This window comes from Haemaphysalis longicornis, unplaced genomic scaffold (genome assembly GCF_048455015.1).
Source record: "Haemaphysalis longicornis isolate Haplotype H1 unplaced genomic scaffold, Haemaphysalis longicornis Haplotype H1 scaffold_14, whole genome shotgun sequence".
In the NCBI taxonomy this organism is placed as follows: domain Eukaryota; kingdom Metazoa; phylum Arthropoda; class Arachnida; order Ixodida; family Ixodidae; genus Haemaphysalis; species Haemaphysalis longicornis.
This window is the reverse complement of record NW_027526245.1, coordinates 22,383,056-22,409,836: the sequence shown is the minus strand read 5'-3', so window position 1 is coordinate 22,409,836 and position 26,781 is coordinate 22,383,056. Positions and strand designations below refer to the sequence as shown.

General features: G+C 46.7%; 1 long non-coding RNA gene across 1 annotated transcript; it reads left to right on the top strand.

The window, feature by feature from the left end:
• Positions 1-250: 250 nt before the first annotated feature.
• LOC144164999 (uncharacterized) lies at positions 251-13,211 on the top strand. Its single transcript, XR_013321298.1, has 5 exons — positions 251-446; positions 2,623-2,745; positions 4,736-4,865; positions 8,766-8,955; positions 13,091-13,211. It is a non-coding gene; the product is annotated as an uncharacterized LOC144164999 (long non-coding RNA).
• Positions 13,212-26,781: the final 13,570 nt, after the last annotated feature.

Below are 26,781 nucleotides of genomic sequence, written 5' to 3'. Positions count from 1 at the left end.
GCAACGCTACGAAGCCAGCGAGAGAACCGCCACCGTCATTCCTAGCCGTTGTCGCCTGCAGCCCCCGTTGCCCCCGTCACGCCATGAAATAGCTCATGGAACACGTACTGTTTGCTTACAGAACATGCTCTCAACTCCTGCTGGATGTAAGTGGCACCTGACCTTACCGTTCACCGACAGCTTAGGCGTCCATGACAATGCTAAAGTTTTATTTATTTTTAACGCGTTTTGAACGGCGCGCGTCACTCGACTCAGTTGGCCGCCGGCAGGGGGGCAGCGCGACACAGACGACGGCGGCGACGTTTCGGCGGCTCGCTCGGCTCCCACCGTCATGGCTGCGTGCACTGGTTCTACGATTCGGTAAATGCTCAGCGGCGTGAAATTTCTGGTTACGTGATCACTATGGATTTATCTACCGGACGAACAAGTACGGCTGGGCAGTTAAGGTAAGTGAAACGTCGTTTACTAGTCCAGTGTATTTAACGGAGCACTGTTGTCGAGCCGGTGCCGGCACTTAGGACTGACGTTCTGTGTGTGCAACGTATCGCTCGCGTTGGTGTGCGATATCTATCATATCGGCGTTACGCAGATTTGGCATTTGACAAGCGACCTTTTCCGTCTTGTCACGTATGTAAGCAGCACTTGCTCCAAAGCTTGCGCCTTGGGTTGTGCGAAGTAGAATCATGTGTCATTAGTCAAACTGACCGCACCGAAAACGCTACCGCCTTGTTCTTCGCTATGAGCCACCCAAAAATACCACTTCCCTCCAGCCTCCAGGTTATAAAAATAATGCGTAGCTGTGTAATCGGCTGAGTACTCTCTTTAGGAGAACTGTACACTAACAAAAAAAAAAGTTAAAACGCGGGGTGTGCCTTGAATTCAGTCTAGAGCAGGGTATCGGAGTATACAGGGTGTTGCGGCGATAACTGGAACACTTTAAAAATTTTTCCTGAGCGATCCGCCGCTCTGTTCGCGCTCAAACTTCACACAAAGGTCGCATTTTGTGGTCTATTTTGTTTGACACCGGGAACAACAACGGTACTTACCTGTTTATTCTGAAAATAAATAAAAACGATTTTCGCCTATGGGAAAATGGCCGCTGATTTGGACGTGCGAGCCAGCGCAAGTTGATGTTGGAACGATGGAACCACCTGCAGAGTGAAACGCATGTTTGGGATTCACGTACGGAGCCAAATGGTGCAGCAGACGGTCAGAAAATGCACCTAGAAATGAGCTAACAGACGATCAGAAAACCCGGTTTTCGGGCTCGCACGTCCAAATCGCCGCCATTTTCCCATAGGCGAAAATCGTTTTTATTTATTTTCAGAATAAACAGGTAACTACCGTTGTTGTTCCCGGTGTCAAACAAAATAGACCACAAAATGCGACCTTTGTGTGAAGTTTGAGCGCCAACAGAGCGGCCGATCGCTCAGGAAAAATTTTTAAAGTGTTCCAGTTATCGTCGCAACACACTGTATTTAGGGCCCCCTAGCACGCTCCGCACTATGAATGTTTCAGTATTAATGTGTTCAATTATGAGCGTGAATAGTGTTGTGCGTCCGTCAGCCGCCTCGGGAATATGCATTTATACGAATTTTTATGCGACCACGTTGAAACATTGCGTGTATCGTGCCTCGTCTAGACGTTGGCGTGCTACGGACAGATAAACAGCGTTGTTGTAACCAAGTGGCCGCTGCCTTGCGCGCGCTGTAGAGGTCGAAACTTTTTGTAAGTGGCATAAAATGTGCGTTCAGAGGGTTTGCCTTCTGGTTCTCTCATGCCCATCCAAAGTATCATATTCCCCGCGAGGCACTCCTTTCATTTCATTCCTAATTGTGAAAAGTTACCTTGCAGAAGCGCAAGTGCTTCAAAAGAGCATGCCTGTTTTATCTGCGCTGGCTTTTTCGGTAGTGATCCGCGGCCATTGCAGTTCTGATAGATACAAAAAAAACAAAAAAACAGTAGTGTCGATATTTCAGTGCATTTTTACGAAACCAGGGTGGTTTAAATTGGGAGGATCCCTCAAATTCGCGCATCCCGTAGTCTGGGTGCAGATTCAGTGCGTGGAACCCCCAAACTAAAAAAGGGGTTCTCAGTTCTTTCTCATGTAAATAAATGAGCAGCTGCTAAATGTCTTGTGCATTCCATCTGGGAACGTTTTACCTTCAGACAAACTTCCCTGATATGTAAAGCCCAAGTTTTGCACCCCTGTATACAACACTTGTGTGAACAGACCACATTCCCGCATGCCTCTACACATCTTTCGAGTGGCGTAGCTTCTCAATACGCAGAGCGTGTATATTTCAAAATAAATGTTTGCCTTATCATTTTATTTTTTGTGCTATTATTGTGGTAAATGTTACTGTTGTTACCAATAATTCTCAGAGAAAAATTAGAACGATCATTTGAAATATTGATTGCTGATATTCATGCCCCGTGGTTTTTGTCAGTTACGGCATGTTTACGCTCAGCCTAATGTTGTATAGGAGTGTTTTTCATAATCTACCCTACAGTGGGCAAGGCAGCCTGGTGATCTCTGTGATTCTGCATTTTGGGTGCACCAGGTTCGAGGAAAAATGACTGCGTCTGGCATGTTGGTTGATAATAATCTGCATTTTGCAGGCCATTGGCCGCTTGCAGGCCGAGAAGTTGCTTTGAAGATAAAGAACGGGCACGACGTACTCCCAGTCAATGGACAAGACTTCTCGTGGGACGTTGAGTGTGTTCGGGCCTAGTAAAAAAATGGTGACCACATTGCTTTTCTGCAGTTGTGAATTGTCTTGCATTATGTTCCTTCTTCAATTTCAGTTAGCTGAATTTGCCTATTTGAGTTTAAGGATTGTTTTAAAAAGCATTTGAGCCTTAGCAGTGTTACTACTTTGCTTATAATGTTTTGACACAGATAAGGTTGACCAATCAGATGGCTAGGTAACATAACGAAGTCTAATTTCCAAACTTGCACCATCTTTGCATGCATCTAGATAAGTTATCACTGCTTTCATCATATTGCTGCCTAGAACTGTTTCAGTTTGTAATTAAACGTAACGAGGCTTGGTGTTGGCTTTCGGCTAGCGTGATGGTGTCTGCTTAAGCTGAATTTGCCTATTTGAGTTTAAAGATTGTTTTAAAAAGCATTTGAGCCTTAGCAGTGTTACTACTTTGCTTGTAATGTTTTGACACAGATAAGGTTGACCGATCAGATGGCTAGGTAACATAACGAAGTCTAATTTCCAAACTTGCACCATCTTTGCACGCATCTAGATAAGTTATCACTGCTTTCATCATATTGCTGCCTAGAACTGTTTCAGTTCGTAATTAAATGTAACGAGGCTTGGTGTTGGCTTTCGGCTAGCGTGATGGTGTCTGCTTATTTACTTCGGGGTTTGTTCTTATGTTTTGGCACATCTTACAGCTTTTTAAACCTGCAACACCGGTTGAGCAAAATAGTGAGCTTGATGTGCTCAATTTATTATTAGTTTTCTTACCCTGTGAACAGTTTTGTTCCACCATGAACATGCACGTAATTTAACCGCATTTTGAAGCAGAAATATAAGATGTTACAAGTGTCAAGTAAAAAAAGATGGAGGTAGTCTTGTAATAGTTGGCTTTATCCAAAAAACGCGGAGGAGAGCCGTCACGATACCACAGCCCGAATTGGGAGGCTAAGAGGTGTTGACGTACCTAACTAGCTTGTAATTAATATGGAGCTATAACTGAAAATTAGTTTTATGCATGACTAGGATGGCATGCACTTAATGATGGCTAAACGAAGTTATCTTTTACCTTTTTCTTCATGTGAGTGACCGCAAGCCTTTGAACTATAGAGAACAAGTTGCCAGTGGGTTATTCAGGATTAAGTGTTGCAGGTTTCAGGTTTCATATTTGAGCTGATGGGAACTGAGGGGCTCTTGGCCATGGCACGTTTTTTTATTTTTTCAAAGCAAGGCTTCTTTGGGCTTCATAATCACCCACGGCAACTTAAATTACTAATGTGGATGTGTGCCCCCTCTCATTGAATGGTTAGTCTAGCAGCAGACATCGCATCTGGAAGTGCGGTGAAGCATGGTGATGGTGATGAACAGTAAAAAAGGAAAAAAAAACATAAGATGGCCCACCATATTTTCTTTTTTCTACCGGGCCTCTCTTCATTAGGGATCTCCACGTGTGCTCTGCTGGTTCGTTATGTCAGGGTGACGTGGGCATCGAAACAAACATGCTTATTCTCCTCTTAGTGCTTAGAAAGCTTTTACTGCTTTCCAGCTCTGCACTTTTTCCTCCCACTTGTTTGGCAGTTCCAGTTAATTAGTACATGTGGACATAAAAAAAAGCTGGCAAAGAATCGGACAAACATATTTGACGCTGATCACGCTGCAAGCAAATGGCTACCAATGAGGGAGTAGAGGAGAATAACCTTTGCCGGCAGCAGGCTAGTCTCGAGAATGTGCACCTGCTTCCAGGGCTTTGTCGTAAAACAAATTGCTGGCACATGTGCGGTGACAGTAGAATATGCTACAAAGATCCACTGCACTTCTGTCCTGATAATTAGTGCCTTCTGGTGCACAATGCAACAATTATTGCCCATAATAGCATTGCTTGGAGCAGCCAGCTAACCACACGGCTGACCATTTTTCTTAGGAACCTACATGGACTTTCAATGCATTGCATTAGGCCTTTATGTTTGCATTTGAACTGTTTCAGTATATTGAGCCTGATCCTCATTTGTATCTGCTTTTAGCAGTTGCAGTGCCGGTGCGACCACTACCAGGTTCGCTTGCTGGAGGAAAGGTGTTGCTGGAGCTGTGGTGTCCCCTCTTCCCTTCCTCCCTGAGCCAGTTTTGAAAATGTTTGCAGCTGTAGATGGTCAGGTAAGCAGAATTTTTCCCCTTGTCGTTGCTGTACACTAATGAATCATAAGGAGCAAAAAACCAGAATTTAGCCTGCAATTTAAATCTCGGCAGCACTTTTCTTTTAACTTACCACTTCAGCTGGATGCATGCACAGCACTCAAGAGCAAAGTTCTATGAACAGTTATTTCTTGTAAAATATTGGTTCTTAAAGTACAACTGCACTTGAATTTTTGGCCATGCAAGAATGCTGTCTAATAGTCGACGTAAAAAGAACAGTAGCGTCAGCAACTGGTTTAAAACCTGATTGCACACAGCACAGACGGTCCAATAAATTGGGGTTTGGGTTTTGGGAACCTATGCTGAGAACGGCAGCCGCTCCCGACAGCCTGCAGATACGTGCCGGAAGTGGCTTGTTTCGCACTTTTCTTTCTGTGGAAGAACAATACTTTGTCGTGGCTAATTATGTCGTGAAAAAGCAGTGAAAAACGTGTACAGTAAGAAGTGTAACGTGTTCCTACCACACAAGTCGCAGTAGACAATGTGGCCTCTGTACTAACCTTGGCGCTTCGAGTTTACGAATAGTGGCCTGATTGCAGCAGCTATTTGTAAAAGATGAATGACCTGGTTTCAATCATGTACGCATAAAAATAACCCGCACGAAGCAGTGATACAGCACTCCAGAGTTTTACCGTCGCACATTTCAATAGCTGTCCTGCAATAAGCTATTCTATTAACACTGTTTTCTCAGTTGCATGTGCTCGGTTATGGCTTACTTCAAAAGCATTAAACAAAAATTTGGGGTAGATTAGAATTTATTTTAAGAAGCAGATTTGGTTGTTGCGGATGCGGCTTGCTACATTATTGTGTACGCGTAGGCCCGGCCAGAACTGGGAGCGCTGAAGACCAGCCGCCCAGGTGGGCAGTCGTGTTTGATCAGCCATTTCATACTCGTGGTGATGATGGCACTGATGATGATGATGGTGCTGGTACAAGACTTTCCCCCTGGTGCGCAGTGTGATAAATAGAAATGAAAGCACGTTATGGTCAATCTGCTAGTATATACTCATAGACACTGGAATGTTGGACTACGGACTGGCTTTCATGCAGCATTTTTCTCCCATGCGCGCTGTTTGAACAGTGCAACTGTTGTAGCTGGCTGTAATGTGTGGCGCTAATGCGTTTAAAATACCCAAAAAATGCCGAGTGCTCGTGAGCGTGTGCCTCGAGTAACCGCCAACTGACCCCTGCATGCAGAGTGCCTTTAGCAAAAAAAAAGCAAAATGTTGGAGGAGTGCCTCGGGTTGCCTAGCGACCAGCAACGCCACAGTTGCTAAACACCTGCTCCATGAAAGCTCGACGCAAATCGAGGAAAGCAGCGCATGCGTCGTGCATATAAGCGCACCACTGCGCCCCAGCTGTTGTCAAGTGGCGTATGCAGTGCTCGTCAAAAGGACCACGACGATATTTTTGCATATGATGACTACCACTACCACAGTGCAAAGCATCGCGGAACATGTAAACAGACAATTTCAAACTTGTACAAACGTGTGCTGCTGCGTTCTGCAGCGTTCGCGTAGAAAGAAATCCTGCAGCTTCACTATGGCTCAATCCTTGCATGACTTAGTGCAGTGAAAGAAGCCAAGTGTCGGTGAAACATTAACATTAATCAACTTAATTAGCATCCCAGACACCAGACCACAAAGCCAAATGGTTGAGAGCAAAGGAGTTCAAAAAGTTCTTTAGCAAACTATTGTCCCTCTGTGCTCTCCATTACCCTTCGAGCTGCATTAATTGATAGTATGGTGTATTCGCCGACGCTACAAAGGCGATGAGGCACACTGTAGTGGAGGGCTCGAGATTAATTTTGACCACCTGGGGATCTTTAATGTGTGCCAAAATCTTGGAACATGCACGCACTTATGCTTTTCACCTCCAATTAAAAAAGTGGCCACCGCACACATTGGGCTTCATTGCAAAGTTGGTTGGCACGCATACGTTGTACATTCTTTCATCACTGAGTGGTCATTCCTCTTTTGGGGTCTAACGACGACACCGAGCAAAAAAAAATTGCTTCCAATCCACGCTTTAAAGGTGGTTGGAAAGCAAAGCTGTAAACGACACCCACAACAATTGCCCATGCCGTCACTTGAATTCACAAACGTGGCAGTGCAAAGAGTGAAACCACATATTCTGCCAGCCGTTATCTGGAATTCACGGGGGCGGCGTCCCGATTGCAGCAGTGTTGGCCATGGCCGGGCTAGAGCGCCGGACGCCGCCGCTGTATCCCGGCCGTGCGTCGGCAAAAAGAAAACGGTGACGAGCGTTTTTCTAAGGGTGAGACAGTGGAACCTCGTCATTCTGATGAGCTAGCTAGGGGCTACACCACCGCACGACACAAGCGCAGACACCGAAGCAATTCGGCATGTGAGCTTAGTGATTCCCATTTATACCGATAACTAGTTAGCTTAGTAAGGTTGAGAATTGCGAGAAAGCTGAGGGAACTTTTATAATCGCTATTTATCAGATCCTGTTGATTCTTTTGCCTTCTGTAATGCCAGTTAAAACATAACCAAATTTGTATTCAGTAATTTAGAAAACAGAGTCTCATTTCTGGCAAGCACTGCGCAAAAGCTAGCGTTTCTCTAGTGACCAGATGTCTGTAAAGGGGTCTGTACATTTTGTTTTCCTGCCCTCCAAACCAATCCTAAACGTATCTTTGGTGTATGGCCACTTAATTCTGTCGGATCTGGGTTACCCAGGAGGTGCTGTACAGCAAGTTAGAAAGGTCGTGTGAAGGAAGCGTGCAATGTACGCGAAGCTGCACAAGAACAGGCCCAAACAACCGTCGCTAAAGCAGATGACAAAGCCAATGGAATGGTTTAGCCAACGTGCCCGCCGGGGTGCACAGCTCCGAAAGCAACTCCGGCGTTGGGGGAACGCTGGGTAATAGCGCCATTTGCCGCTCCATCTACACAGTGCTCCATGAGTGAAAAGGGCCGTCCTCCTCCTCCGCAGCCACGTTGGGAGTTTCTTGTTGCGCACTCCACGAAGAAACCGTTGGCTGGTAGAGGCAGAAAGCTTTGTTTTAAAACTTGTCCGCATTTCAAAACAACTATACATAATACTTGGCCGAGTTTCCAAGCATAACCAGGCATAATCTTAGTTGAACCAAAATTAAGCTAGGTGGGGCGGCCGGCTTTGCTCTTTGCCCATCTATGCGCCACTAATGTAAAATTGGCCGGGAATCCAACCCATGCCCTTGTGCTCGGCAGCGCAACGCCTTAGCCACTGAGCCACTGCAGCGGGTGTGTTATCTTTTGGCCTACCAAAACTTCAATAGTATAGCAGCGCAGTGATTCGCAGCCATGACTGCCCCAGTGACCCCTTCTTGGCTTGCGAAACAGTGGGGACCCCACGATTGAGCATATGTTGATCGGTGTCATTATGTCAAACAATTTGTACTTGTATGTACAAGTCTTTGAACAGTTATATGCTGCCTTAGGTAGGCCTTTTTATCTCTTGTCATAGCTGGCATGTTGTGCGGAAAGAAGGTGTTAAAATATGCACTATGCAGAGAAACTAAACATACATGTAATGCAGCGAGGCCACCTTTTTGCATATCAAGAAAAGTTCTGGCAAAATCGAGAAAACAGTGGCAGGGGAAAAGTTTTGAAAGAGGCTTCGCGGACCCCCATTTGAGAACCAGTCGTATAGCATGTTGCAGAGCACGACAACATTTATTTGATCAAATCTTTGGATTTATGTGACCAGTAAAGTTTGGTTACATTATTTAGCTTTCTAATAAAGTAAGGTACAACCTCAACACAGGATATAGTACTTTATACCTGATTCAAAGAGCGCAAGTTGATCAGTTGGGATTTTAAAATTAATTGCTTTGTTTTTTAATTGCAAGTGCAGATTGGTCCAAATGTGGATGTGCCTGACGAAAAATGGACGTGGCTGATGCGGAACACATCCTATGGAGACTTCTGCCTCGATCTGGCAACCCTACAGAAGCGGCGGTACAGGATGGACGGGGCAGACATTCTACAGCATGGCATGGGCGATAGAGAAGACAGCATCTTTCATCAATGTGGAACTTGAAAAAGTATGTGAACATCTATATTATCGTGCGCTTTTTAAAAAAATAGGTCAAGATTATATTGACAATTCATGTAATATTTAGAGCATATAAGATGTTTCCAACTGGCTGACACGCCGGTTTTGAGTTGGTATTTTTACTGGGGAATAGGTATTAATTACAGAAAAAAAACCTGTTCCCAGCTCTTCAACTTGAGTTCAGGCTGAGGGGTAGTTTCTAGTTAAAAAATGGGAGGGGACTTCAGACATTTATGATTGTGGGAAACAACACGCTGGAAAAGAACAGGACAACAAAAAGGGGAAGAACACTAGTCCTGACTCGAACTAGTATTTATTAGGCAACAGAAAGAATGCGCATATACATGCAACTACGCACCTGCACAGAGGGAGAAGAAAAGACGGATGCAGCTTTGCATAGGATAATGTGCTAAAAAGACAAGAAGTTGGAAGAAAAGGGGTGTGGAGAGGGGCTGACAAGTCACGTGAGCATATGGCCAACTAGCTTGGCTTTTTTTTTTTTGTGGGACGTAATCGAGGTCTGGCTTACGCAGTCACCTTTATAGACCATAATTGCCTGGCTCTCCCTGGGCGCAGCATTTTTCCGTGATCAGTGTGCTGCCATGCAAGCACTTTGTGGCGGAATGTGGGCACGCCAGCTGCCGACCCCGCAGCGTGGCATCGCTCGCATCGTGGACTGCATATCGTGCATCTCGTGTGGCTTGAAAATTGGTAAGCGCCTTCCCATTTGATGTATCATGCCACAGTTAGCTTGTTCACCAGAGAGCACATTCAAGGAAAACGAGAACTAATTCTTATGCGAGGCTTGACCATGCTGCACAGACTGTGAATGCAGTGTGTGGCATGTTGTTTTCGACAAAATCATGACTTGTGTGGCTCTATTTTGTAGTGCCAGACTTCTTGATGCCCACTGTTGTACCCGGGTTATTACAGCCGCTTGCTTTCTTTTTAAATATCACCTCCAAGTCACCATGCCCTGCGTGAAATACACTATGTATGGAAGCTACCCGTTCAAGCATGACTGCGCTGCTGTTGACTGCACTAACAACCAACACAACTGCAAAGTCTTCATGCAAGAACTAACCCATAGAAATAGGCGTATAGATATCGTACGATGGTGCAAACACAGAGAAGCATAAGGAAGAAAAGACACAGAGCTTGCATGTTTTTCCTTCCTTCTGTCTCTGTGTTTGCACTGTTGTACGAAATGAACTTAGCCAACTCCCCCAATTTAATACTTTACTCAAGCGTATACATGTGCGAAGTCTATAAATTTTCTGGAGGCTTGCAGCGCTGCGCAAATGGGTCTTCATGTTGAACCGAAAGTACTTCCTATCCAGCAGCTTGGCACGAGCAGCAAAAAAGAAAAGGTGTGGCACGCCAGTTTAGAAAGCCCGTTTATTGACCTAAATGCAGTTGCAGTCAGAAACTCAGTTTTTCTAGAAGTTAGCTGTGTTTATTTTACGAGGCCAAGGTCTGCGAAAATCAACCCTTTGCTTGCGTTGCAGCACGGGTATGTGAGAAGGGCGAGTGTGCAGCTAATCCCTCGAGTATGGCAAAGTCACCTACAACAATTGACCACAAAAGGGTAGTGCAGCAAAATAGATCCTCACAGGCCACAATTTGAGCGAGAATGATTGACAGCACGCTTGTAAATACCCAAAGTCAGCAATGGACGTCAAGGGGGTCAGTAACAGGTTTCTAGAAGAAACATGCAGCCACACTTTTTTGCTCTTTGTGCCAAACTGCTTGATTCAGTGTTTTCAGTTCAGCGTGATGACCCATTTGCACAGCACCGTGAGCCCCAGGAAAATTTATAGGGTGATTAGACTTCATGTAGGAGTAAAGCAGTGAATGACACACTTGGAGTGAAGTAAGGAAAAATACGCAAGCGATGTGTGTCTTTCTATTATACTTCTGTGGGTTTGTCTCATTGTATATCTATACGCTTATTTCTTCAGGATATTTTTGCACTAATATTTTGTGCTTGCATTGCTTGTTAGTGCAGTCAACAGCGGCGCTGTCACACTTGAACGGATGGCCTCTGTGTATGTGAATTTCTGTCTGAGCACGGGACTTGAACGTGGGAATTAAAAAGACGGCAAGTAGCTGTAAACACCTGGGTATAACAATGCACATTAGAAAGACTGGCACTACAAATTGTGGGCTAACGTACGGGATAGCAGAGGACCCCGGCTAGCTTCGCTAGAGAAAGTGCTACGAGCCGTACACTAGCCCTGAGGAATCCGAAGACTCGCGCACGGGTTCGGGTTCGGCGCATCGCATGGGGTCACGAAGAGGTCATGGCTCACGCGATGCGCCGGCCGCCCAAAATGGCGGCTCCTGGTTCGCGAAAGCATGTGCAGGCGAGGCGTAGGGAAACACAGGTCCCCACAAAATCGAACCACACAGTTCGTGATTTTGACGAGAACGCGCAACACCCTTCATTCACGACATGCGACACGCTGTGACACACTGCATCTGTGTGCAGCGTGGTCAAGCCTGGCATAAGAATTAGTTCTCGTTTTCCTTGAATGTGCTTTCAGGCAGTAAGCTGTGGCATGATGACACATCAAATGAAAAGGCATTTACACATTTTCACGCCATATGAGACGCACAAAATGCATTCCAACGTGAGCGGTGGCATTCGGCTGGGGCAGCGGCTGGTCTGCCCGCAGTACCCACAAGAAGCAGCCGGACGGTGCAGCCCAAGGAGTGCCGGAATATTTTGATTTATAAAGGTTAATGTTTAGGGCTTCTACTATATTCCTAAGCATCCGATTTCTATGCTTGAAGAGCCCCTCATTATCACCGAATAGAGGTTTGCATGCACTTTTCTTCACTGTGCGGGTAAATTTGCATACGTGTGATGTCTTATCGTCTGTGGGTGCTCTTTTCAGCACCTCCCATATGCCCCACGTACACTGTTATGCAAGAGAGCAGTATCTGGTAAACGACACGCATTTTACAAGGCACAAAACACGCGTGTGCTTGACTTTGGAAGTTGTAAAACTGGCGTTATGTGGACGCTTTTTGTTCACCAACGAACAAAGCCTGCCTATTTTGTTCTTAGCTGAGAAAAGGATTTGCACGCCATATCGAGACCCCACATTTTTCAGCCCATGTGCCATCTTGTGCATGTAGGGCATGACCGCACGTTTCACGAGTTCCTTTGCTGAGTTGTCTTGCCGTACATGCACAAAACGGCACGCAGGCAAAAAATGTGGGGTCCCTATATAGTATGCAACCCTTTTACTCAGCTAAGAATAAAATAGGCCGGCTTTATTTTTTTCATTGGTGAACAACAAAAAAACGTTCACATGGTGTAAACACACGTGTGCTTGTTGCCTTGTAAAATGTGTGCCGTTTACCCAATACCGCTGTCTTGTGAAGGAGAGTACATGGGGCAGGTGGAGCCCTTCTTAAATGTAGGACTAGAAGCGCACTCGGGGACGATAAAAGATCGCACGTACGCAATTTCACCTGCAACTTGCAATAAGTGTGGGTGCAAACCCTGTTTCGATGATAGCAAGGGGCACTTCGAGCTTAGAAATGGAATGTTTAGGGAGATACTAGAAGCCTTTTACGTGAACATTTAAAAAGCTGACTGCGGAAGCCACACCTTGATTACGCTCCACAAGAAAGAAGCCAATATTGTCGGCCATATGCTCAAGTGATTTCTCAACCCCCTCTACACACGCTTTATCCTGTGTTTTCTTGTTTTTCAGTGCAATATTGTTTGCAAAGGTGCATCAATATTTTCTTCTCCCTCTGCGCATGCGCGCACGTGCATGTGTTTTTCCATTTTGCTAATACAGGTTGCGGGTCAGCGCTTGTGTTAGGCCTCTTACTGTTATACTATTCCTTTCCACGCCCTGTGGTTTCAGTATGTTAATGAAAGGCAGAAAATATTTTTGGTGAGAACTATATTTCCCGTAGTTTTTTTTTTGTCAATGGTTTTCACTCGTTCATCCTTAAACCAGGCTGAGTTCATATATCAGAATAAGAAGGCGACTTAAAATGTTAATAAGAAGGAAAGAGGACATTTTATTGCAAACAAACAAAAAATGGAAGGTCTGTGTGAGTTTCCTTGACCAGATATGTGGCCTGCCTTCTACTTTCAGAATCCCCTGGTGAAATGTGCGTCAACTATGCCCTCAAGTACCTGTGGAGGTTATTTACAGAGGCGAGCCGCCGTGAAAAGAGGGTCTGTGCACAATAAAATGAAGCTGTGGTGTGAGCGCACGGTTTCGCATTACTTTTTCCACATTAAGCAGCAAAAGTGTCCCGGCAGCCACGCATTCTATGCATATTCTGTCAAGACAGCTGCCATTTCAGAAAAATTCACGACCCACTATTCTCCCTGTGACGCCTATGCCCGCTAGACGGGTATGCCGCCATCTGTACCACCATGCCCCCCAAGTGACGCCTAAGCCCGCTAGACGGGTATGCCACCATCTGTACCACCATGCCCCCCAATAGTGCCCGATAGTGCCCGCCAATGCCCGCCAGCGGCGTGCCCGATAGTGCCCGCCATTTGGCATGGCGGGGTCTCCACTACAATAATCCACTATTTTGACCGGCAGCAGCTTCCGCTATGCCCGGCGTGGCGGGATTTCGGACAGGGTGGCCTCCACCACTCGTGCCAGGATAGTCCTTGCAGCGTCAAATGACACCATGGCCTCCACCACTCGTGCCAGGATAGTCCTTGCAGCGTCAAATGACACCCCATACCGGTAGCGTCATCTTACGATCTCGCCGCCTTTCGCACTCTCCCGCGCTCCTTCCCTCCTCCATGTTTTGTCATTTTCTTTTTGGCCGGCCAAGGCCGCCCGCCATTGGTCAGCAGTAAAGTTAAATGGTAGCCCGGCCGTTTCTATTTCTGCCTCCTTCGCGGCCGTGTCGCCCCTTTAATATCGCCTCCGATGTGGCGCAATGTTTGGCCTCAGAGCCGGCTTTATCGTAGGCGCCATCAGATAGCACCGTAAGAATTAGCTGCTCGTTTCGAACAGATGTCGCGGTGGTGTCGCTTTATGTTGCTTCGCGGTGCCAATGTGTTGCACCTTTGGCGGCTCGAATAGGGTCAGCGATGGCAAAGTGCTTGGTAATTTGATCCGGGAAACGCGACGCATAAAGGAGAAAAATTTGGCTGCCAAGATTTGGACGGGCAGAATTCAACCCGACGCTGTCTTCCCGCTTTCGTAAGGTAGGTTTGGGAATGTATGTTCTCGCTTTGTTAAACTGTGCACTCTCTTGAGAAGAAATGCGTATTCGCTCTGCAACAGTCAACCGACATTTTTTTCTGAGTAGGCATTACGTGCAGCGGAGAGTTTGTCCAGTCGTAAGCTTTTCTTTTGACCAGATTCCATGTATTCTTGAGTGCTCGCATCTGCCAGCATAATTATCAGTTGCGTAGCATGTCTATTCGGTTGTCGTACGGCTGCCGTGACGCAAAGATTGTTCACCTCAATTCGTGCATGCTTTGGTGAACGGCAGCTTGCGTCTGACCGTGTGCTACGAGAGCGTTACGAGTGCGTGTAAGCTCTTTGTTGCGTGAAGTCGTGTTTTGTGTGTAAGTGACCCTGGTAGTATTATAAGCCCGCTGGTATGAAATTGCAGAGATCTGATGCGTAATATGTACTTGGTCTTTTAGGCGCACATTGTGGGTATCAGAAAAAAATAATTTACGGATAGGTAAAAAATTTAAGGCCAGTTAATCAAGTTACCCTGCCGCTGACGTACAGCCGTGAGATCAAGTAAACGGACCACGGGAGCGGTGGCCAAAACTAATCGCTGCGCCGTCTGGTTGCGTGGCGCCTGCTGTCGAGACCGCGCACAGCGCAGGCGCGGCCTACGAGTACAGCACACATGCGGCTATCGTTCGCTTCTTCGCGACTGCTTCTTGCTTCGATAAATCAGGGCCAGGAGAATCATGGCGCGCAATTAGAAGAGCACTGCCGGGCACCGCCCTATCATTAAAGGGGTCCTGAAATGCCTTCCGCCGATGCATGGATGTACATGTAACCAAATAAAGCAATGTATTAGCAATCTCCTCCTGCAAGAATTTTGTTAAAGCGATGAGTATTAGCTGAGAAATCGTAAATCAAAAACCGCGAATTATCGTCGCGCCGTATTTCCTCCTCCTTTCAACTGTTTCTTCGCTGTAGGCCTCCCCTCCCATGATGCTCCGCTCCTCAGCGGTGACGTACTTCCGCTATTGCGCTCCCACAGACTGCCGTCTGCTACGGGCCAGCTCTTTCGGCTTTTTCATCTCTGTAGACACCATGGACACAGGCTGGAAAAGCGAACGAATGACCTGGCCGCATGTGTGCGGCCTGGCCTTGCCCTTTCGCGGTGTACGTAGCTGCAGGGCTGCAGTTGGTATCGGCGGCGAACTCGCAGCCGCGTGGGGAGAATCGTGCGCTCGTTCCCTTTGGTGCACCGCGCACTGTTTATCCAAAAAGCGCGGTCTCAGATGTGGTCCCGCTGGTGCCAGGTGTTATTTTGCGGTGGTTGTAATTCCTACTACCGGCGGCATGTGAAAAAAGACATTTTCAACCGACACAGAACCCGTGCACAAAACGCGCCGGATCGGATCGCTTTATCAGCGGCGATGAACGTGAAGGCGAAGAGCAAACCAACGCTGCACTCGATCAGCGAGAACCCGTGTTCTGACAAGCTGCACCCATGTGTTGCATTCAACACTGACGGGAAAGCGTTTGTTTGCACTTGTTTGGATAGTCGTAAAATGTCCAAACACTCCGGCACTCCGCTAGCAGATCAGCCGGCGAGACATTTCGGAAAACATTTGACAGATGGCGCCGTATGCATTAGTGTGTCGCTACGCAAAACTGATGAGACGCTCTACTAAAACTCCCATCGCGGTGTCACGTAGCGGGACGCAAAAATTTAGCGTTTAGCGTATGCAAAGGCCACAAACGCTGTACTAAAACTCTATTAGCAGCAAAATAGCGTGCGTATGTGAAACCGCTTGCGTTTACAAAGCTGCACGCCGAGCGCGTACGTTTCAAACCTAGTGACATCGTTTAAATACACTGGCAAGCACAGTGTAACGTAGTCAGATATCAACCGTATGCTCAGGCGACAAGCAAGAGCTTGTTTTATGTGGGGCGGAGATTGCGCATAAAGGCCCGTTCGCACTTGCGACAAAAGCGAGTGAGAGCGGCAGGAATTCCGTCGCTTTGTCGCGCGACGATCGTTTTTGTCGAATGGTCGGGACAAATTTTGGTAGCGCGACAGAATTCCCGTCACTTTCGCTCGCTTTCGTCGCAAGCGGGAATGGAAAGTTCTGCCGCGCTGCCGTCTGCTACGCAGCTCGGAGGTAACCGCGCGATCTGCTCGGGCCGGATGAACGCGCACACTCCCGCACGGCAGCGCCCCAAGCGGCAGACGGCCGCGTACATCGCTCCCGGCGCCCGCCTGGAGCCCGCCCTCGGCACACTAGCCAGTATATTTCAGGCACTATAATGGAGGAAAGATTTTTTGCTTCCGATGAACCTAGTTCTTTGCCCCTGTGTTTTGAAATACTTGAAGTGGTTAGCACGTCGTCCTCACGCAGCTCTGTATCGTCGTAGCATCGCTGATTGTCCGAACGAAGCTTGCAGCTAAGCCAATGCAGCGACCGAAGCTGTGTGTGTGTGTGTGCATCGCCTCCTGTGTGTTGTGGACGCGTTCGTTTCGCGATGAAATGCGACATTGTACTTCTGCGGGTGGATAGTGCTTCCCATGGTCTGGATTATCTTTCTCGAACGACGTACCACTCAACCTCGCGTGGGGTATGTGCAGTGTGCCTGGCTAAAAGCCTTCTCGCTTGCGCGCCAGAGTTGTGACTTGCTGCTCGTCCCCGCAAACCGGGTGTGAGGTGAGTGCCGTATTTACGATGGGCAGGAGGAGGCAACTCATCGTCTGTCAATCGCGGTTCAGACTTGCAACGCATGTTGTGACGTTGCGTTCGTTCGAAACGCATCTCTGGATTGTTTTGAAGTTGAATAAAATGTACGCGTCAAACCCGGGCATTCGGCTCAGGGCGTTCTCTGCGATTGCACCAAAGAAGTGCCACGGGACTTTCTTTATGGTACGTACTCACGTAAGATAAAATCCACGTCGTGTTATGGCCGTGTTGCATTCAATACAAACGGTTAAGCGTTTGTTTACACTTGTTTCGTTTGTCGTAAAATGTCAAAGCACTCCGGCACTCCGCTGGCAGATCAGCCGGCGAGCCGACGCTGAGCAGACGACTCATCTCTTTGCCGGAAGTGCGTGAAAAAGCCGCCCAATAGCAGGATGTCTAGCTCATGACGAACATCTGGGAATCGATGATGTAGACATGCGAAGATGGCGGCGTCCAAAAACACGAAGGAAAGGGTGAGAAAAAAGCGACAAACTTTGCAACAAAAGTGTGAGCTTTCCGCTGCGCGTAAAAGAGTAATACTTGGCACAGGTGACGTTGGCGACCCAATCTAGCGATTGCGCTAGTTCATTTAGTGTGCTCAGAATGCCTTTCAGGACCCCTTTAAAAACGATGCGACTCCCCTGATATGCGACAATGGTGCTACGCTGCCACACATGGCGTACCGTGGTTGCGTTGGGCCCGTAGCCTTTTTTTAAATGCGAATGCATTTATTAGTCGGGGGTTGTCGTGCGTTGGCCGGCGTCCGCGCGCAGGTGTTATCTCTCCGCGCCCTAGCAACAGTTGTGGCGCACCTAGCAACCGGAGCAGGTGGTAGCTCGGGCGGGAGTAGCAGAGGGCAAGGGGAGAGGAGGAGCGCGCTCGGCGTGTGAGGGCGCTCGCATCGCGGAGCTCGGGCGGAGAGAGAGAGAGCTCGCGCGCGGGCTGGCGTGTTTCCGCGTACCCCTCTTCGCTCGCTGCGCTCGGAAATATACATAAATGCAGTGGAGCGCGCGCCTCTTTCCGTGACTGACTGGCGCCTTGATAGCGATGGAAGTCGGTGAAGTCGGTGAATCCCTCGCGGCAACGGACTTCAGCGACCACAAGGCGGTGATTGTGGCTGTCAGGTACAACGATAACACAAACAGGTGCTGATGAATGAATAAATGGTTACGTTCACACTCTCGTCTCTGTTCATTAAGTACGCCATTAATAATAATTACTCGCAGCGCACTCATCGGTGCACCCAATGCATTCGCATTTCCGCACGATCCCCTTCGGGGAGGTGGGGGGACTATTTTATTCTTCGGTATCACAAGGTCGAAGCGGTAAAGCATTCCAGTAAATACATCCGAAAAAAGTGATCAACCAACGTGAGTGCTTTGTGTACGGGCTATTTTGCTTGCTTTGATATATTTGCGTCTGATGCAGGGAAAACTTGTGGCCTACTGAAACAGGCTTTCGCCAATAAATCTAGTTGAAAAATGTAGTTTGCATGCGTTTCGATAGTCACTGGGCATTCAAGGCGTGGTTCAATGATATCTGATATCGCAATATAGTTTTTGAACATTCAATGTATGTGTCGCTGCCTCGAACTTGAAAAAATCTCGAAACTGGATTTTCCCGAGCAATTGCGAAATGGCACATATGCTGCATACGACAAACGAAGTTTCATAAAGCAATGCAGTACATACTTAAACACAGCAGCATTTGTCAAAACCTTAGCATGTAAGCTTAGCATCAATAATTTTTCGATTTCGCTGATATTCTCGGGAGGCTATAATTTAGCATCTATCCTCAAACTGACAAAGATAGTGTTTTGTCTTAGTTTCGTCGACTGCACAGTGATTTTTTGCTGTTTCATTTTCTGCTTCAATATAGGACGCAGGAGGGGGGTGCAAAAAAAAAGCTTCAAGGCGAGATAATCACCAGTGCGCCAACTCTGCCAGCGGAGCCGCGTTGCCGCTGATTGCGGGATCATGCTGTTTCCACAGGTGTGTTGACCAACAGACAGAAAAGGGCAGCGCGGTTCCCCTTGCGTATATTTATCGGAGCGTGATACAATCGCGAAGAAGCGAGCGATAGCGGCATGTGTGCTGTACTCGTAGGCCGCGCCTGCGCTGTGCGCGGTCTCGACAGCAGGCGCCGCGCAGCCAGACGCCGCAGCGATTAGTTTTCGCCACCGCTCCCGTGGTCCGTTTACTTCAGCTCACGGCTGTACGTTCTTTGTTGAATTCGTTCTCGTTGAGTTGGCACTTGAAATGCACATTAGCACCGCAACGGAGTCCTTTCTTCCGTGTATGCACAGTGCCAAGAGGACTTCTAATTAGTCTTAACGTTTGCTTTACACGTGAGGCCGGGCATTTGCAGTATGCGCGCTTAAGAGTAATTGTCAACGGCGTAGCGTATACGGGCATTGCGATGTGAACCAAAACACAGTGGTCAAAGTTATTCTAAGAAGACCTATGCTTGTCCACCCAAGCGCTTTTTATACGCATTTATTGTGAGCGAGTTGAGCGTGGACTCGGCACTGAGCAGATGCGAGAAGACGAATTTGAGCAGGCTAGGGCTGAACAGTCGCTATCTTCTGCAGTTCATTAATGCCTATACTTCCGGAGTGTTTCTGGCGCATCTAAGAAGCGGTGATGACACATCTTTTACTTATGAATCCAATCATTTCACGAAGAATCAATTTGAGCAAGCGGTATTGAACAAGATTAGCCTGAAAAACCTGAACGCAAATGCCACTCCCAGAAATTTTTAAAGACGAAGCCACCTCAGCGCCACAAGCCACCTGCACGACGTCATTACGAACAGTTGTTCCAATTAAATTTTCATTTGGTGGTGCCAGTTCATTTTTGTAATACACCTTATTGTTTTCGCTTGCTAATCATTGTGATATGTTTCCACTTTTAGATTTATTTCGGGGGTATTCCTGCGTTAATGCAGTGTACAAATATCCAATAATATTGCACGGAGCCGAATACGATGCAATTGTCTCCAGGAAAACAAGTTTACTGGAGCGAACTTGTGCTCCCCTAACAAATAAAAAAATACAGAGGCGGCCAAGCAGCAGTCAAAAAAAGTGACGTGCGTATCCGAGTGCCGGTGCGTCGAATACCGCGGCGTCTGCTCTGCAGGCTTTATCTTAGGCGCGAGTGTTTCTCGAACGGTCGATTTACATTGCAGGCCAGTGACGTTAGGGCGAAACGCTATCCTTATCCGACTGAGATAACCCGTGCGGCATAAAAATAAAGAATGAAACATGCGCTTCACTTGGGACACAGATTACACAGCCGGGCGGGCAACAAAAACAAACCATAAACAAACCCAATCCATGGTTCGCAGCATTAACCCCCCTCTTATAGTGCACTGCTAAAATAAAATGATGCTAAAATAAAACGACAGTCCGGACAAACAATACAGACAGACCAAAATTTCTGGGTTTAAGTAGCCCAAGAAAGACTATCGTCTTTAAAAAACGATAAAGTTATTTCTTTTGCAGTGCGCAGCCAGAAGTGGCGAAGACCGGAGATGCCGAGCGGAACGCGTTACGCTCCCCGCTAGCAGACGACGCTCGCTTTCCTAGCGCAACTCGCAACCGCAGCGCCGCGGTGGGGAGAGTCGCGGCCGGCCGCCTTCTCTCCACGGCGGCGGCGGGGCAAACTGTTCGCATGGCGATGCAGCGAAACATCCCCCTCGCGAGGGGCACGATCAAATGCAGAGCATTTCCGGGGGCGCACGACGTTAAGTAGTTTGCGTTACGTTAATGTTGTGGCACTTGTGGCAACTGCTGACGAGAGACGGCTCGTCAGCAGTAAAATTGGCAGCCTCGGCGCACGTTGAGTCCGAGAGAGGGGAGAGAGTGTCCTTGAAACGTGCCTGGGCGCGCTATCGAATGTTGATCGCGCCGATAGCGAAACGTCTGAGCCGGGCATGTCGAGGCGAGCGATGCGGACAACTACGGACGCCAAGAACGGGTGACATCGTGAGTTAAAGAAATGCTCTGCATTTAAAACAACACAAATGTCCATCACGTTGCGCAGTAGGGTTTGAGGGTGGACCACTTCGGCCGCGTGCATCGCCGTGATGTGCCCGAATCACCATCGGGGACCACCTCGTAGGTAAGTTGGCCAACACGTCGCAGAATCCGGTAGGGTCCGAAATACCGTCGCAGAAGCTTCTCACCGAGTCCGCGTCGTCCGTTGGGAGTCCAAACCCACACACGATTCCTTGGGCGGTACTCGGCATCTTGGCATCGGATTATGTTCAACTTCGACGTACATAGACAGCATGGCATCGTCTCACTACGACGGACAGTCGTGTTACGGCGAAGTGTGCATTACGGCTGAGCGTCGCAACACGGCGGAGAGTCTCGCTACGGCGAAAAGTGCATTACGGCTGAACGTCGCAACACGGCGGAGAGTCTCACTACGGCGAAAAGTGCGTGACGACTGAACGTCGCAACACGGCGGAGAGTCTCACTACGGCGAAAAGTGCTTTACGGCTGAACGTTGCAACACGGCGGAAGGGAAACAGTTTCAGCCATTCAGAAGTTCCAATGATCTGAAACTAGTTTCGTTCAGCATTGTCGCAGCTGTGCGTTACGTGCAAGAGCCTGGATACATATGTTTACGTGTCTGTCTCATTTTTATTGTTTTCGGTCACTTGTTTTATTTTTTAATTTATATCTCTCAAGCATATATATTCGACGTTTTTTGTATTACAATAAACGCTAAGATGCCATCAACCCTAACCCCGCGCGCAGTAGCCCTTATTTGTGTTCTTCAGTGTATTTATATTGCTATTGTCAAATATACACCTTGTGGCAGAAGCCGCCAACACCAGAAGCCGCCAACGGAAAAAAGAGCAGCCCTTGCACAAGAAAGCATTATGCGCATTTGCCTGAATCCGCGACAAATCCCGGTCAAAGATTTCGCAAGAGCGAAAAAATTGCCTGTAAGATTGTCTGTTTAAAAGATTGACTGAAAGGTTGACTGAAAGATTGAATGCTTGAGGGTTTTATCTGTCCATTTTTCGCCCATCCTGCACCATTTGGTAACCACTCGTTTGCGAAAGAATGCGAAAATAACATGCATCACTAGAACACAAATAATAAAAAACACTAAATAAGCACTCAATAGAAAAAAGAGGAAAATAGATAAAACAAAAACCTAACGAAAAATATGACACTAAGAAGCAAGTACACTAAGAGGACAATGATGCAATGGCAATCCATTCACAAAATAGGATATGAATGCCAAATTCACAAAACGAACACGTAATACTGCATTTACAATTGAATCAAACGTGAAGTGTTTACCAAGAAAGTTTTTATTTTTTATTTAATAACGCAAGTGAATTTGAAGATTTAGATAAGGAATTGTCTGATTCTAAAACGAAATGGCGAAGAATGTAATCACATTTTTGTCGTAGTTAGTGTATATACATAAAAGTAGCAAATTACTGCGCTAAGCAAAGAGCGCTGAACGAAGCCATAACGTTGATGGAAAGGTAAAACACAAAGCTCGTAGAACAGCAGGGGAGATTGCGCTTGCAAGTGGGAGATGTAATAATGCGTGGCACTTGTTGCTGCAGTGTTCTGAACCGCCGATGTGGGCATCATGGGTACCCCAGGAAGAAATGCATTAATTTACGTGATTGCAGACAATAACTTAATACAGGGATAGAAGTTGAAGTTGAAGTTGAGTTGAAGTACGGCTAACTCTAATCAAACTCTCATGCCCAATAAAACTTTCCTTGATACGGAAAATACGTGCTCTGCAAATTTAAGGGAGAATCAACCATCACACCCTCCCGCACCAAAAAACAAAACAAAAGTACTGTGGCTAAGTTCCGCCTTATCACTTGAAAACTAAAAGGATTGGATGGCTAAAATTTCTCTTGACGGAACTGAAAAGCAAGTTTTAGGTACGTTAAGATAATTTCTTAATGAGGCACAATCGTTGGAAGAAAAACAGGTCAGCCTGGAGCATTTGGATCAAGGCACGGCTATTTTGATGGCAGCTAAAGACAGTATGCCGTCTACAAGCAGTATGCATTGAGGAAGTAAAACAGAGAGGAAGACCATTTGCGAGAATAAAAAGAGCAATGGGCCCAAGATCGAGCCTTGTGTAACTCCTCTGTTTGCTGCAGAAATTGCATTACGAAAGTGCGTTACGGCTGAACGTCGCAACACGGCGGAGAGTCTCACTACGGAGAAAAGTGCGTTACGGCTGAACGTCGCAACACGGCGGAGAGTCTCACTACGGCTAAAAGTGCTTTACGGCTGAACGTTGCAACACGGCGGAAGGGAAACAGTTTCAGCCATTCAGAAGTTCCAATGATCTGAAACTAGTTTCGTTCAGCATTGTCGCAGCTGTGCGTTACGTGCAAGAGCCTGGATACATATGTTTACGTGTCTGTCTCATTTTTATTGTTTTCGGTCACTTGTTTTATTTTTTAATTTATATCTCTCAAGCATATATATTCGACGTTTTTTGTATTACAATAAACGCTAAGATGCCATCAACCCTAACCCCGCGCGCAGTAGCCCTTATTTGTGTTCTTCAGTGTATTTATATTGCTATTGTCAAATATACACCTTGTGGCAGAAGCCGCCAACACCAGAAGCCGCCAACGGAAAAAAGAGCAGCCCTTGCACAAGAAAGCATTATGCGCATTTGCCTGAATCCGCGACAAATCCCGGTCAAAGATTTCGCAAGAGCGAAAAAATTGCCTGTAAGATTGTCTGTTTAAAAGATTGACTGAAAGGTTGACTGAAAGATTGAATGCTTGAGGGTTTTATCTGTCCATTTTTCGCCCATCCTGCACCATTTGGTAACCACTCGTTTGCGAAAGAATGCGAAAATAACATGCATCACTAGAACACAAATAATAAAAAACACTAAATAAGCACTCAATAGAAAAAAGAGGAAAATAGATAAAACAAAAACCTAACGAAAAATATGACACTAAGAAGCAAGTACACTAAGAGGACAATGATGCAATGGCAATCCATTCACAAAATAGGATATGAATGCCAAATTCACAAAACGAACACGTAATACTGCATTTACAATTGAATCAAACGTGAAGTGTTTACCAAGAAAGTTTTTATTTTTTATTTAATAACGCAAGTGAATTTGAAGATTTAGATAAGGAATTGTCTGATTCTAAAACGAAATGGCGAAGAATGTAATCACATTTTTGTCGTAGTTAGTGTATATACATAAAAGTAGCAAATTACTGCGCTAAGCAAAGAGCGCTGAACGAAGCCATAACGTTGATGGAAAGGTAAAACACAAAGCTCGTAGAACAGCAGGGGAGATTGCGCTTGCAAGTGGGAGATGTAATAATGCGTGGCACTTGTTGCTGCAGTGTTCTGAACCGCCGATGTGGGCATCATGGGTACCCCAGGAAGAAATGCATTAATTTACGTGATTGCAGACAATAACTTAATACAGGGATAGAAGTTGAAGTTGAAGTTGAGTTGAAGTACGGCTAACTCTAATCAAACTCTCATGCCCAATAAAACTTTCCTTGATACGGAAAATACGTGCTCTGCAAATTTAAGGGAGAATCAACCATCACACCCTCCCGCACCAAAAAACAAAACAAAAGTACTGTGGCTAAGTTCCGCCTTATCACTTGAAAACTAAAAGGATTGGATGGCTAAAATTTCTCTTGACGGAACTGAAAAGCAAGTTTTAGGTACGTTAAGATAATTTCTTAATGAGGCACAATCGTTGGAAGAAAAACAGGTCAGCCTGGAGCATTTGGATCAAGGCACGGCTATTTTGATGGCAGCTAAAGACAGTATGCCGTCTACAAGCAGTATGCATTGAGGAAGTAAAACAGAGAGGAAGACCATTTGCGAGAATAAAAAGAGCAATGGGCCCAAGATCGAGCCTTGTGTAACTCCTCTGTTTGCTGCAGAAATTGCATTACGAAAGTGCGTTACGGCTGAACGTCGCAACACGGCGGAGAGTCTCACTACGGAGAAAAGTGCGTTACGGCTGAACGTCGCAACACGGCGGAGAGTCTCACTACGGCTAAAAGTGTGTTAAGGCTGAACGTCGCAACACGGGGGAAGGGGGGACCCTTTCAGCCGATTAGCCGTTCAAATGATCTGCAGCTAGTTTCGTTCAGCATTGTCGCAGCTGTGCGTTATGTGCAAGAGCCTGCATATATATATGTTGACGTGTCTTTCCCGAAGTTTCATGGTTTTCCGGCACTTGTTTTATTTCTTGCGTATTTTGCGTGTTGATTTTGTATGGCTGAAGGGGGGTGGTACGGCTAAATACGCCTTTAATTTTTAAATACATAATATTTGTAGAAGCATTTGAAGTAGCGAACAATATTCCTGTACTCAAAAAAGGTCTCGCGGGGTTTATGCATTATTATCACCCCATATCTATTCTTTTCTTCTCCGAAAAAGTTAAAAAAAAACTCATTGAGACCAGTCTTTTTCGCCATCTTAAAACCATCCGCTTGCTCCCCCTTTCTCAGTTAGGTTTTCCTGCTTTCCTAGCTACTAACATTATGACTGTTTGCCTAACAGACAAAATTAAATAGTTCATTGACCGCTGTGACGCTGCTGCTGGGGTTTTCTTAGATTTCTCGGCAGCACTCGACACCAGGGACCATGACGTTCTTTTCATCTTGCTTGAGCGTTATGGGATAACTGGTCCTGCCATAACTTTGATGCGAAGCCGTCTACTAATCTTGCAATAGACTGTTTTAATTTCTACAGCAACATCATACCCTGTCACAGTAAATAGAGGAGTTCCACAAGGCTCGATTTTGGGCCCATTGCTCCATTTAATTTAACAAAGGATGTTCCTCTCTGTTTTAATTCCTCAATGCATACTGCATATAGACAGCACTACCGTCTTTAACGGCCATCAAAATAGCTGTGGATTGATCCAAATGCTCCAGGCTGAACGTTTTTCTTCCGACGATTGTGTCCCCTTAATAAATTATCTTAACGTACCTAAAACTTGCTTGTAGATGCGAAGCAGCTTATCGCCGAGCCTGTTCCCTCCGCCGTTGTGTGGGCGCCGCTGTGCGGCGTCCACACCCCCGCTGCGCTGCCTGGCAAGGCACCGCTGATGATGATTGTGGCAGTAAACCCCTAGGGATCGGTCAACCAAAGAATCCATCACCAGATAGCTTCGCGTTCAACCAGCGTCGTCATGTTCCCGTAGGGGAACCGTGAGTACCACACCCCCACTGCGCATGCCTGGCCAGGCACCGCTGATGATTATTGTGGCAGGATGCCCCTAGGGATTGGCCAACCAAAGAACCCATCATGGCATAGCTTCACATTCAACCACCGTCGTCATCTTCCCGTATGGGACCCTGAGTAGTATGCGAGGCATTCCTCCTCTCCTCTCCGAAGCTCCTCTCCTCTCCGGGATTGCGCAACAAATGGCAACACCTGCGGCTCCGCGCGCGATAATGCGAAGCAGCTTAGGGTTAGAGACGCGACGGTAGCCACTGCATACTCCGCAGGGTCGCCACTGTAGTTCCGAGGTATAAATGACGCGCGCGCACGCGACGCTCTTCTCATTCTCCTCCCGCAACGCCGCGATCGAACTGAAAACTAATGGTAACTTGAGTCGACCCCATGGCTGCTTCGCATACTACTCAGGGTTCCCCTGCGAGAAGATGGTGAATTTCTTTTTTTGCTTTTCGGTTTCCTCAAGAATAATTTTAGCCATCCACTCCTTTTAGTTTTCAGGTGACAAGGCAGAACTTCGCCGCAGTACTTTTTTGGGGGTGGGTAAGGGTGAGGGTGTGATGGTCGATTCTCCCCTTAAATTTTATGAGCGCGTACTTTCCATATCAAAGAAAGTTTTGACATCAGAGTTTACTTTGAGTTACCCGTACTTCAACTCGCAA